Source organism: Hyla sarda, chromosome 2 (assembly GCF_029499605.1).
Source record: "Hyla sarda isolate aHylSar1 chromosome 2, aHylSar1.hap1, whole genome shotgun sequence".
Lineage (NCBI taxonomy): Eukaryota > Metazoa > Chordata > Amphibia > Anura > Hylidae > Hyla > Hyla sarda.
This window is the reverse complement of record NC_079190.1, coordinates 240,440,047-240,452,730: the sequence shown is the minus strand read 5'-3', so window position 1 is coordinate 240,452,730 and position 12,684 is coordinate 240,440,047.

Below are 12,684 nucleotides of genomic sequence, written 5' to 3'. Positions count from 1 at the left end.
AGTTAGGGTATGTGCATTTATAGTTAGGGTATATGCACTTATAGTTAGGGTATGTGCACTTATAGTTAGGGTATGTGCACTTATAGTTAGGGTATGTGCACTTATAGTTAGGGTATGTGCACTTATAGTTAGGGTATGTGCATTTATAGTTAGGGTATGTGCACTTATAGTTAGGGTATGTGCACTTATAGTTAGGGTATGTGCACTTATAGTTAGGGTATGTGCATTTATAGTTAGGGTATGTGCACTTATAGTTAGGGTATGTGCACTTATAGTTAGGGTATGTGCACTTATAGTTAGGGTATGTGCACTTATAGTTAGGGTATGTGCACTTATAGTTAGGGTATGTGCACTTATAGTTAGGGTATGTGCACTTATAGTTAGGGTATGTACACTTGTGTATAGGTGTGTGTATCTATATACATATGGATGGATGTGTGTATGTATTTGTCTTTTTAGGCATCCATGGTACTGTAATTGCCAGGCTGGGTTTACACTTGCATTGAGGCCTCCATCACTGCATAGAGGGCTATTTTGTCTAGTAATATTCCAGGCACCTTGCCAGAAACCTGCAGAGCCTGTGTAGACCTGGGGGTCACATTATATGGACCAGTGTTTTCCAACCAGGGTGCCTCAAGCTGGTGCAAAACTACAAATTGCTGTCCGGGCATGCTGGGAGTTGTAGTTTTGCAACAGCTGTAGGCACCCTGCTTGGGAAACACTAATATGGGATCTACATGTGGGATATTGGTCTGTAGTATTATCCTGTCACTATATAGTGGTAATTGTAGTGGTCATAGTGTGGCTGAAATATTTGTAATAGTGGTGATATTGGTGATCCTAATCTGTGTACAGTGGTTATTGTTATTTTTTACTGATGTAGTAATATGTCATCCTGATATGGAGGTGTTAATTTGCTAGTAAACCCCAATCCTTGAGAAAATCCCTCTGCATCCTCCCTTGTGAGTGGAGATACATACACTGTGCGTATCACTGTTGTCTTACATTCACCTTGGGGGTGGGGGTGGACTGGGTGCTGCCCACCCATGCAATGCCATAACCGTTCATCAGCAAGGGCCTCATGTTTAAGCCACCTCGGATTTGGATTTAACTAAAATACAAAAGCTTGTGAATGCTATGCCTTATTATCCCCCATATGCACAGTGGCATCACAGTACTAGTACACCTTGTACTGTGACATCACTTTGCACGTTATCCCTGTACTGTGACATCACTGTGTGTATTATCCCCGTACTGTGACATCACTGTGTATATTATCCCTGTACTGTGACATCACTGTGTGTATTATCCCTGTACTGTGACATCACTGTGTATTATCCTTGTACTGTGACATTACAGTGTATATTATCGCTGTACTGTGACATCACTGTCTATATTATCCCTGTTCTGTGACATCACTGTGTATTATCCCTGTACTGTGACATCACTGTGTGTATTATCTCCATACTGTGACATCACTGTGTATATTATCCCTGTACTGTGACATCACTGTTTGTATTATCCCCGTACTGTGACATCACTGTGTATATTATCCCTGTACTGTCACATCACTGTGTGTATTATCCCTGTACTGTGACATCACTGTGTATTATCCTTGTACTGTGACATTACAGTGTATATTATCGCTGTACTGTGACATCACTGTCTATATTATCCCTGTTCTGTGACATCACTGTGTATTATCCCTGTACTGTGACATCACTGTGTGTATTATCCCCATACTGTGACATCACTGTGTATATTATCCCTGTTCTGTGAATCACTGAATATTATCCCTGTACTGTGACATCACTGTGTATATTATCCCTGTTCTGTGAATCACTGTGTATTATCCCTGTACTGTGACATCACTGTGTGTATTATCACTGTACCCTGACGGCACTGTGTGCACATTAACCCTCTAGTGTGACATCACTGTTCATATGCATATTAACCCTGTACTGTGATGTCACTTTGAATAATAACCCTGTTCTTTGAGTGAGTACAGGGTTGATATGCACAATGATGTCACAATACAGGGATAACACACAGTGATGTCACAGTACAGGTATAATACACACAATGATGTCACAGTACAGGGATGATACACAGTGATGTCACAGTACAGGGATAATACACACAGTGATGTCACAGTACAGGGATAATACACACAGTGATGTCACAGTACAAGGATAATACACACAGTGATGTCACAGTACAGGGATAATATACACAGTGATGTCACAGTACAGGGATAATACACAGTGATGTCACAGTACAGGGATAATACACAGTGATGTCACAGTACAGGGATAATACACACAGTGATGTCACAGTACAGGGATTATACACACAGTGATGTCACAGTACAGGGATAATGCGCACAGTGATGTCACAGTACAGGGATAATGCACACAGTGATGTCACAGTACAGGGATAATACACACAGTGATATCACAGTACAGGGATAATGCACACAGTGATGTCACAGTACAGGGATAATGCACACAGTGATGTCACAGTACATGGATAATGCACACAGTGATGTCACAGTACAGGGATAATACACACAGTGATGTCACAGTACAGGGATAATACACAGAGTGATGGCACAGTACAGAGATAATACACAGTGAAGTCACAGTACAGAGATAATACACAGTGATGTCACAGTAAAGGGATAATACACACAGTGATGTCACAGTACAGGGATAATACAAACAGTGATGTCACAGTACAGAGATAATACATGCAGTGATGTCACAGTACAGGTATAATACACAGTGAAGTCAAAGTACAGAGATAATACGCAGTGATGTCACAGTACAGGGATAATATTCACAGTGATGTCACAGTACAGGGATAATATACACAGGGATGTCTCAGTACAGGGATAATATACACAGTGATGTCTCAGTACAGGGATAATATACAAAGTGATGTCACAGTACAGGGATAATATACACAGTGATGTCACAGTACAGGGATAATATACACAGTGATGTCACAGTACAGGGATAATACACAGTGATGTCACAGTACAGAGATAATACACAGTGATGTCACAGTACAGGGATAATACACACAGTGATGTCACAGTACAGGGATTATACACACAGTGATGTCACAGTACAGGGATAATGCGCACAGTGATGTCACAGTACAGGGATAATGCACACAGTGATGTCACAGTACAGGGATAATACACACAGTGATATCACAGTACAGGGATAATGCACACAGTGATGTCACAGTACAGGGATAATGCACACAGTGATGTCACAGTACATGGATAATGCACATAGTGATGTCACAGTACAGGGATAATACACACAGTGATGTCACAGTACAGGGATAATACACACAGTAATGTCACAGTACAGGGATAATACACAGAGTGATGGCACAGTACAGAGATAATACACAGTGAAGTCACAGTACAGAGATAATACACAGTGATGTCACAGTACAGGGATAATACACACAGTGATGTCACAGTACAGGGATAATACAAACAGTGATGTCACAGTACAGAGATAATACATGCAGTGATGTCACAGTACAGGTATAATACACAGTGAAGTCAAAGTACAGAGATAATACGCAGTGATGTCACAGTACAGGGATAATATACACAGTGATGTCACAGTACAGGGATAATATACACAGGGATGTCTCAGTACAGGGATCATATACACAGTGATGTCTCAGTACAGGGATAATATACAAAGTGATGTCACAGTACAGGGATAATATACACAGTGATGTCACAGTACAGCGATAATATACACAGTGATGTCACAGTACAGCGATAATATACACAGTGATGTCACAGTACAGGAATAATACACACAGTGATGTCACAGTACAGGGGTAATACACACAGTGATGTCACAGTACAGGGATAATACACACAGTGATGTCACAGTACAGGGATAATATACACAGTGATGTCACAGTACAGGGATAATACACACAATCATGTCACAGTACAGGGATGATACACAGTGATGTCACAGTACAGGGATAATACACACAGTGATGTCACAGTACAGGGATAATACACAGTGCTGTCACAGTACAGGGATAATACACACAATGATGTCACAGTACAGGGATAATACACACAGTGATGTCACAGTACATGGATAATACACAGTGATGTCACAGTACAGGGATAATACACACAATGATGTCACAGTACATGGATAATACACAGTGATGTCACAGTACAGGGATAATACACACAATGATGTCACAGTACATGGATAATACACAGTGATGTCACAGTACATGGATAATACACACAGGGATGTCACAGTACAGGAAAAATACACAGTAATGTCATAGTACAAGGGTAATGTGCACAGTGATGTCATAGTACAGGGGTAATGTGCACAGTGATATCATAGTACAGAGGTAATGTGCACAGTGATATCATAGTACAGGGGTAATGTGCACAGTGATATCATAGTACAGGGGTAATGTGCACAGTGACATCACAGTGCTAAGGATACTATACCAATTGTGTTTTGTATATAATTCATTTTATTATCGTGTGCATATCTTGTGTTCGTGGGGGCCTCAAGCTCAAGTTTCGCCTAAGGCCTCACAAAGTCTAGAGCCGCCTCGTGTGTGTGTCTGTCTGTGTGTGGCTATCTGTGTGTGTGTATATATGTGGGGACGACAATGCTACCTAATGTGGGGAGCCTGCTACTACCTAATGTGGGGAACCTGCTACTACCTAATGTGGGGAACCTGCTACTACCCAATGTGGGGAACCTGCTACTACCTAATGTGGGGAACCTGCTACTACCTAATGTGGGGAACCTGCTACTACCTAATGTGGGGAACCTGCTACTACCTAATGTGGGGAACCTGCTACTACCTAATGTGGGGAACCTGCTACTACCTAATGTGGGGAACCTGCTACTACCTAATGTGGGGAACCTGCTACTACCTAATGTGGGGAACCTGCTACTACCTAATGTGGGGAGCCTGCTACTTACCTAATGTGGGGAGCCTGCTACTTACCTAATGTGGGGAGCCTGCTACTTACCTAATGTGGGGAGCCTGCTACTACCTAATGTGGGGAGCCTGCTACTACCTAATGTGGGGAACCTGCTACTACCTAATGTGGGGAACCTGCTACTACCTAATGTGGGGAACCTGCTACTACCTAATGTGGGGAACCTGCTACTACCTAATGTGGGGAACCTGCTACTACCTAATGTGGGGAGCCTGCTACTACCTAATGTGGGGAACCTGCTACTGCCTAATGTGGGGAACCTGCTACTACCTAATGTGGGGAACCTGCTACTACCTAATGTGGGGAACCTGCTACTACCTAATGTGGGGAACCTGCTACTACCTAATGTGGGGAGCCTGCTACTTACCTAATGTGGGGAGCCTGCTACTTACCTAATGTGGGGAGCCTGCTACTTACCTAATGTGGGGAGCCTGCTACTACCTAATGTGGGGAGCCTGCTACTACCTTATGTGGGGAACCTGCTACTACCTAATGTGGGGAACCTGCTACTACCTAATGTGGGGAACCTGCTACTACCTAAGGTGGGGAACCTGCTACTACCTAAGGTGGGGAACCTGCTACTACCTAAGGTGGGGAGCCTGCTACTACCTAAGGTGGGGAGCCTGCTACTACCTAATGTGGGGAGCCTGCTACTGCCTAATGTGGGGAGCCTGCTACTGCCTAATGTGGGGAGCCTGCTACTGCCTAATGTGGGGAACCTGCTACTACCTAATGTGGGGAACCTGCTACTATCTAATGTGGGGAGCCTGCTACTGCCTAATGTGGGGAACCTGCTACTACCTAATGTGGGAGCCTGCTACTGCCTAATGTGGGGAACCTGCTACTACCTAATGTGGGAGCCTGCTACTGCCTAATGTGGGGAGCCTGCTACTGCCTAATGTGGGGAACCTGCTTGTACCTAATGTGGGGAAACTGCTACCTACCTAATCTGGGGAACATGCTACCTACCTAATGTGGGGAACATGCTACCTATCCTGGTAATTTAATGTGCATAAAACGTGACAAAATTGCTTTGTGTTGCGTTTTCATTTTATATACTTTGATAAAAAGGCCCATCACAATTTTCAGCACCAGGCCCATGATGCTCTTAATCCGGCCCTGCTTATAGGGTAGGGTAGGTCAAGACACATATAAATTGCCACATACTGCTAGAGGCCCTGTAACATCTGCCATGTATCTGCCATACATAAGCCATACATGTCGGAAGTGTCCGCAGGCTGTAAGTGTTATGACAGAGGGAGGGAGCTCCCTCTGTCACCCCTGCAGCGCGATCGCGGGGTGCTGTGTGTAATCCCCGGTGGGCGGGGACCTGCGTTACTCCCGGGACAGAAGAAAACTTCGGTCCCGGCAGTTTAACCCTTACAGCCGCGGTCGGAAGCGACCGCGAGCTGTAAGGAGTTTTGACAGAGGGAGGGGGCTCCCTCTGTCTCTCTCCTGTAGCACCGCGAAACTATCGCGGGGTGCTGCTGCTTACCTGGGCAGCCGGGGGTCTTTACTAGGACCCCCAGGTCTGCCCGGTTATTGCCTGACAGGACGTCCCTCAGGCTCAGGTCTGCCCGGTTATTGCCTGACAGGACGTGCCTGAGGCACGTCCTCATATGCTGCCTGCTAGTGTAAAACTGGCAGACAGCATATAACTGCAATGCTTTGGAATACTAAGTATTCCAAAGCATTAAAAAATGTAAAAAAATATAAAATAAATAAAAGTGTAAAAAAGAAAGTGTAAAGACAATAAATGTCAAAAAAAAGTGTAAAAAAATGTAAAAAAGTGTAAAAAAATTATAATAATAAAAATACATTTATTAAATAAATATAATCAAAAATAAAAATGCATAATGTGTAGGATCACACGGCGCACATCCGCAGCATATTACATGCTGCGGATGCCCGCCAACAGTCACGATAATGAGCTCCCTGCTGTGGCTAGGTAGCTTTGTGTGTCCACTCATAGCGGCGGATTTCCCGCCGGCAGTCATGAGCGGACACACTGAGCTACCCAGCCACAGCAGTGATTTTGCCCCTTGTGACTGCTGCCGGGGGCATCCGCAGTGTGAAATAAGCCGCGGATGTGCTCTGTGCCCCTACACTGCATCCCGTTCATATTGCGTTTGTGCAGTGTTAGAGGTATCCGTCAGCATCACGTCAAAAAGAGTGATGCTGACGTATACTGTAGCATCTCCTTTTATTTCTGAATGAGACGATACAGTATACATTGGATCCCTTTTTTGACTTGACAATGGACACCTATACTGCAGAAACGCAGTATGAATGGGGACTATTCATATAATGATGCCCTGAAAGCCATAGGGGGCTCCTCTCCTTCTTGGTCCTACCAGGCGGTCAAGCAACCAGATATAGCCTAAGTAGGTGTACTGCCCAGCCAGGGACAAACAGGGTGATAAAATATGGGGCGTATTTCCTCCATTTCAAAGCGACTTACCAAAATGATGTCCCACAAACAAAGAATTTGTGGGGAAAAAAAGCTAATTTCTATTCTTTCTACTGACTTTGAAATAATTCTAGCCACACAATAAGGGCTCAACGCACTCACTTTTGCCCTAGGTGAATACTTTAGGGTGCGTAGTTTCGAAAATGGGGTCACTTCTGGGGGTGCAGTATTGTTCTGACAGCAGAATACTTTGCAAGTTGAAGTGCGGCCCATAATTTGTATAATGATATCCTGAAAGCCAAATGGGGCTCCTCTCCTTTTGGGTCCCACCATGTGGCCATGCAACCAAATATGGTCTAAACGGGGGTATTACCGAACACGGGACGAACAGCGTAATAAAATATGGGGCGCATTTTCTACTTTTCAGATGCAATGTACCAAAAATATGTCCCACAAATGATGCAATTGTGAAAAAAAAAGAAAATTTTAATTTTTCCACTGATTTTGTATCCATTCCAGACACACAAAAAGGACTCAAAGTACTCCCTTTTCGTCTAGATGAATACTTTAGGGGGTGTAGTTTCCAAAATGGGGTCACTTGTAGGGGTTCTGTATGGTTCTGGCAGCTAAAACCCTTTGCAGGCATGAAGTGCAGCCTACAATCCATTCGACCTAAAATGATGCCCTGAAAGCCAAATGGCACTTCTCTCCTTCTGGGTCCTACCACGCGGCCAAGGAGCTAAATATGGCCTAAGTGGGGATATTTCCAAACACGGGCCGAGCAGCGTATTAAAATATAGGGTGCATTTCTTGCAATATCAGAAGTGATGTACAAAAAATATGTCCCACAAATGATGCATTTGTGAAAAAATGCAAATTTTGAATTTTTAACACTGACTTTGTAATAATTCCTGCCAAAAAACTATGGTGTTAAAATACTCACTGTACCCCCTAGCGAATACCTTTAAGGGTCTAGTTTTTAAAATGGGGTCATTTGGGGGTGTTCCTATGTTCAACCACCTTCAAATTTCTGCAAACCTTGCATAGCCCATAAAAAAAGATGTACTTTTCAAATTTTCAAAATTTTCAAAATTTCAAGTTAAATTGTTAGGCTTCTAATTAATTTAAAATGTGAATTAAAAAAAATGCTGTCAAAATAAATTAGACATCTGAAAGTATAAGTTTCATAAACTATTTGGTCAGTAAGTATAAATATATGCAACCTATTAGTGTTAAAATAGCAAAAAATCTATTTTTTTTTAAATTTCATGATTTTTTGCATTGTAAAAAAAAACTACAAATGATATCGGCTTACTTTTACTATGTACATGAAGGAAAACAAAAAAACATGTCAGAATTATCGTGATTGGCAAAACGTTATCAGAGTTATTCTCTAATAAAGACAGACATCCCCGATTTGAAAAAACAGGCCTGGTCTTTCAGGGGCGTACAGGTGTACATGTGTTGGTCCTTAAGGGGTTAATCCTAATAGCTGCTTGGTGGCCATTCCAGGTGTGGTTTCCTCAAATTTTGAACCTCTTAATAGATTTCCCGATTCTTCTTCCCTCTTTTCCGCTAATCCTTCAAGATCCATCAGGGAATCCACATCCTCTCATCCTTTCAGGAGGTCTTCCATTAGTGGCATGGCTCATAACGGGTGATCCTCATCTGTCATTGAAATGTCGCAATCTGCTAGAGACATCCTCTCCGATGCCTGGGCTCCAGAAACCAGGAAGGTTTACACATCAGCCTGGAGACTTTGGGTTCATTGGTGCACTCAACGACACCTGGATCCCTATCATACATCTATCTCACATATCCTAAATTATATAACTGAATCCTTTGAATCTGGTAAAGCCTACAGAACCATCAATTTATACCATTCTGCCATATCCTCTGAACATGCTTTAATTGATTCAATTCCCATTGGTAAACACCCTATCATATGTAGACTCATTAAAAGATATTCGTTTTCGTAGACCCCCTCTTCCAAAATACCAGTCTACTTGGGACTTATCTCTTATTCTCAACCTCTTTTCATCTTATCTTACAAACTGACCGTTCTTTTATGCTTAATCTCCATAAAGAGTTTCGGATGTAAGAGCACTAGACATCTCTCATAAATATTTTTCCCCTCAAGGTGTTCTATTTACTATTTCAATAGAATTCTATCCTTATTTCTTACAACATCCTAAACTATGTGTTGTCAGATGTTTAAAATCCTATGAATCCAAGACTTTCTTCGTTCTCTCAATTCCTCTCAACTCCTTATTTCTTTCCGCAAACCCCATCCTCCATTTTCATCTCCTACCCTGGCCAGATGGGTTAGACAAGCTATGGCCCTAGCAGGTATAGACATTTCAAGATTTGGCACTCACTCTGTTAGAGAAGCTGCGACGACTAAAGCTATACAAACAGGTGGATCCCTTTCTGATGTTCTCAAAGAAGCAGATTCTACATTCAAATATTTAATTTTAGACCAGAACCCCATGTATCTATGTCAATATTATAATTATTTACTACTGTTTAGCTTTAAACTTGCATTATATTAGGAGCCTCTTATCGGAAATAAAATTGAAGATTTTCCTAGTATTTTTGACGGAAAATATAGATTTTATTATTGACAGGTGGCAAGTAATATCCCCCCCACCCCATACCCAACCCTTATTCCATATATTTGTTTATTTTTCAATTTACCAAAGCTACTAACCTGTTCTGGATTTTGGATCTACTTCCGTCTTCTGCAACCAACTGCTTCATGGGTCCATTGACTCTTTTCATCATCCACATCTTCTTTCTATGAAAGTCACCCTATGGGAGTCAGTAAAGAGAAAGATATGCATTATATTACTCGCCCCCTGACGTTAATAAAAATCTATATTTTCCGTCATAAATGCTAGGAAAATCTTCAATTTTATATACCTATTGAGCTTGTATTTCCTAGACCATCAAAGATACCTCGCTTTTGTTTGATGCTTTATGTGACAAAGTATCTATGTATTGCTTCTGACCTTTGTACAGTGATAAGCAGAAGAATATATATCTGTCTCTGTTGTAATGTTTGGCTATTAAAGAAAAATCACCTTATGCAGATATTTGGACATATATTCTGGGATCTACATAAATCTCATACTAATGTAATGCTGTGGACAGATTGCCAAAACAGTGTATCCTAAATGCCACAGTTTGGTAGCTGAAGAGTTAACTCAGCTGGCCAACACCCACATTGTTATCAGTGTATTGTTATAAACACTGTCAAACTGTGGCACTTGTTTCAAATCCTCTGAAAGTAGTTAAAGGAGTAGTCCGACACACACTTTTCTTATTTTATCCGGTCCGGGCTGCAAAAAAACAAAACAAAAAGAAAACCTTTCTCTTACCTGCCAACGCATCCCAGTAGCTCCGGTACAGGTGTTCGGTCGCCGGGCTGTTTGCTTCTTACTTCCTGTTAGCCCGGCACGTCACACGGAGCTTCAGCCTATCACCGGTTGCAGCGATATTCTGCCTCGACCGGTGATAGGCTGAAGCTCCGTGTGACGTGCCGGGCTAACAGGAAGTAAGAAGCAAACAGCCCGGCGACCGAACACCTGTAATGTAAGTTTGTTTTCTTTTTTTTTGCAGCCTGGACAGGATAAAATAAGAAAAGTGCACGCCGGACTACTCCTTTAATGGAGTAGTCCAATTTAGGAAAAGTTATCTGGTCACAGGGGATCTAACTAGCGATCTCCTGCCTGGCACCCCTGCTCTCCCCATGCATGCAGCGTTGTCAACCAGTGTATGAAGAAGTTGTTGACATACCCTTTATGGGAGAGCTCCCTTAGATATGCATGGAGGGGGTGTGTTGACATATCTCTGTGCACGGGGAAAACCGGATCGCCTGGCAGGAGATCGGTGTGTGGTGGTGGGGGTGGGGTCCCAGCAGTCGGCCCCCCTGCGATCAGACACTTATACATTTTCCTAAACTGGATTACTACTTTAATTCTACAACTCCAGAAAACACTATACGCAGTCCTCTGCATTGTTTTACGTTAGACTGTCAGATGTAGCAGTATAGACAGAGCTGTCTACACAATGTTTGGCTCTTCAGGACAGTAGAGATGCCAGGATCCACAGTAAAGCTGTACTGTCCCATCCAGCCAGATCTCCTGCGTTGTTCTAAGACTGCCCTGCCTGATGGAAAGTACCCTAGAACAATAGGATAGATTTATCAAACTATGTGGGGGAAATTCAAAGAATTTATTGCCCCTTTTTTTTTTGCTTTAGCTTCACCACATTTGCTTAAAATGTGGTGCACACTATTAGAACCACATATTCAGATATTTAGCACCTGTTTTAGTACCCTGTTTGACAATTTGTTGGAGTGGTTAGGCTTTTAGCACCACTTTCTGGTGCACAAAGTGTTGCAGCTAATAAGTATACTTGGTGTTAAATGATTTGCTTTTTGTGCTATTTGCACCAAATTTTCAAAAGCCAAAACACACTTCTGAAAATGAGGTGCAGTTAACTCTTTGTGGTGCAAAATAAGAGCCCTAATAATGCAAGTCTTTGAATATTCCCCCGTGTGAGAGAAAAAAAATGGAGTGATTTTACCACAAGAACCAATCACAACTCAGCTTTCTCTTCACCAGAGCTGTGATTGGTTGCTGTGGGAAAATCACAATTTTTTTCTCTCTGTTTCAATATTTTTACTAGGCAAAAAACAGGTTGACTCCAGCTCAAGTTGCAGATTAAATCACCTTCTTTATTGGGTTGTTCAGAGTGAGGCTCCCTCATCCCTTGCGCATGCGTGTATAGATAACTCCTCTTGCACCCACCATCTTTAGTATTGCCACTTGTAAGGGCAAATTATAATCGAGGGAATATGACACATCTGGCAATCAGACTAATGCAATTATCAAAAGGCAGACTTCCACATGGCTAAAGGAAACTTCTATTAGCTACCCTTGTAAGTTTATATAGTATATTGTGTGTCACCCGATGTGTCACATTCCCTCCATTATACTTAGCCCTTACAAGTGCCAATACTAAAGATGGCGGGTGCAAGAGAAGTTATCTATACGCACATGCACAACGGATGAGGGAGCCTCACTCTGAACAACCCGGCGCATGAACCTGTGATCACTGATACCTTCCGGTTTCAACCGGATACAGTGATCCGGAGTATGCGCAGGATGAATGTTTACAAACATAATGTGCTTGAAGAGAGATTGCTTACTATTGGACCACATCGTTCCCATCAACAGGT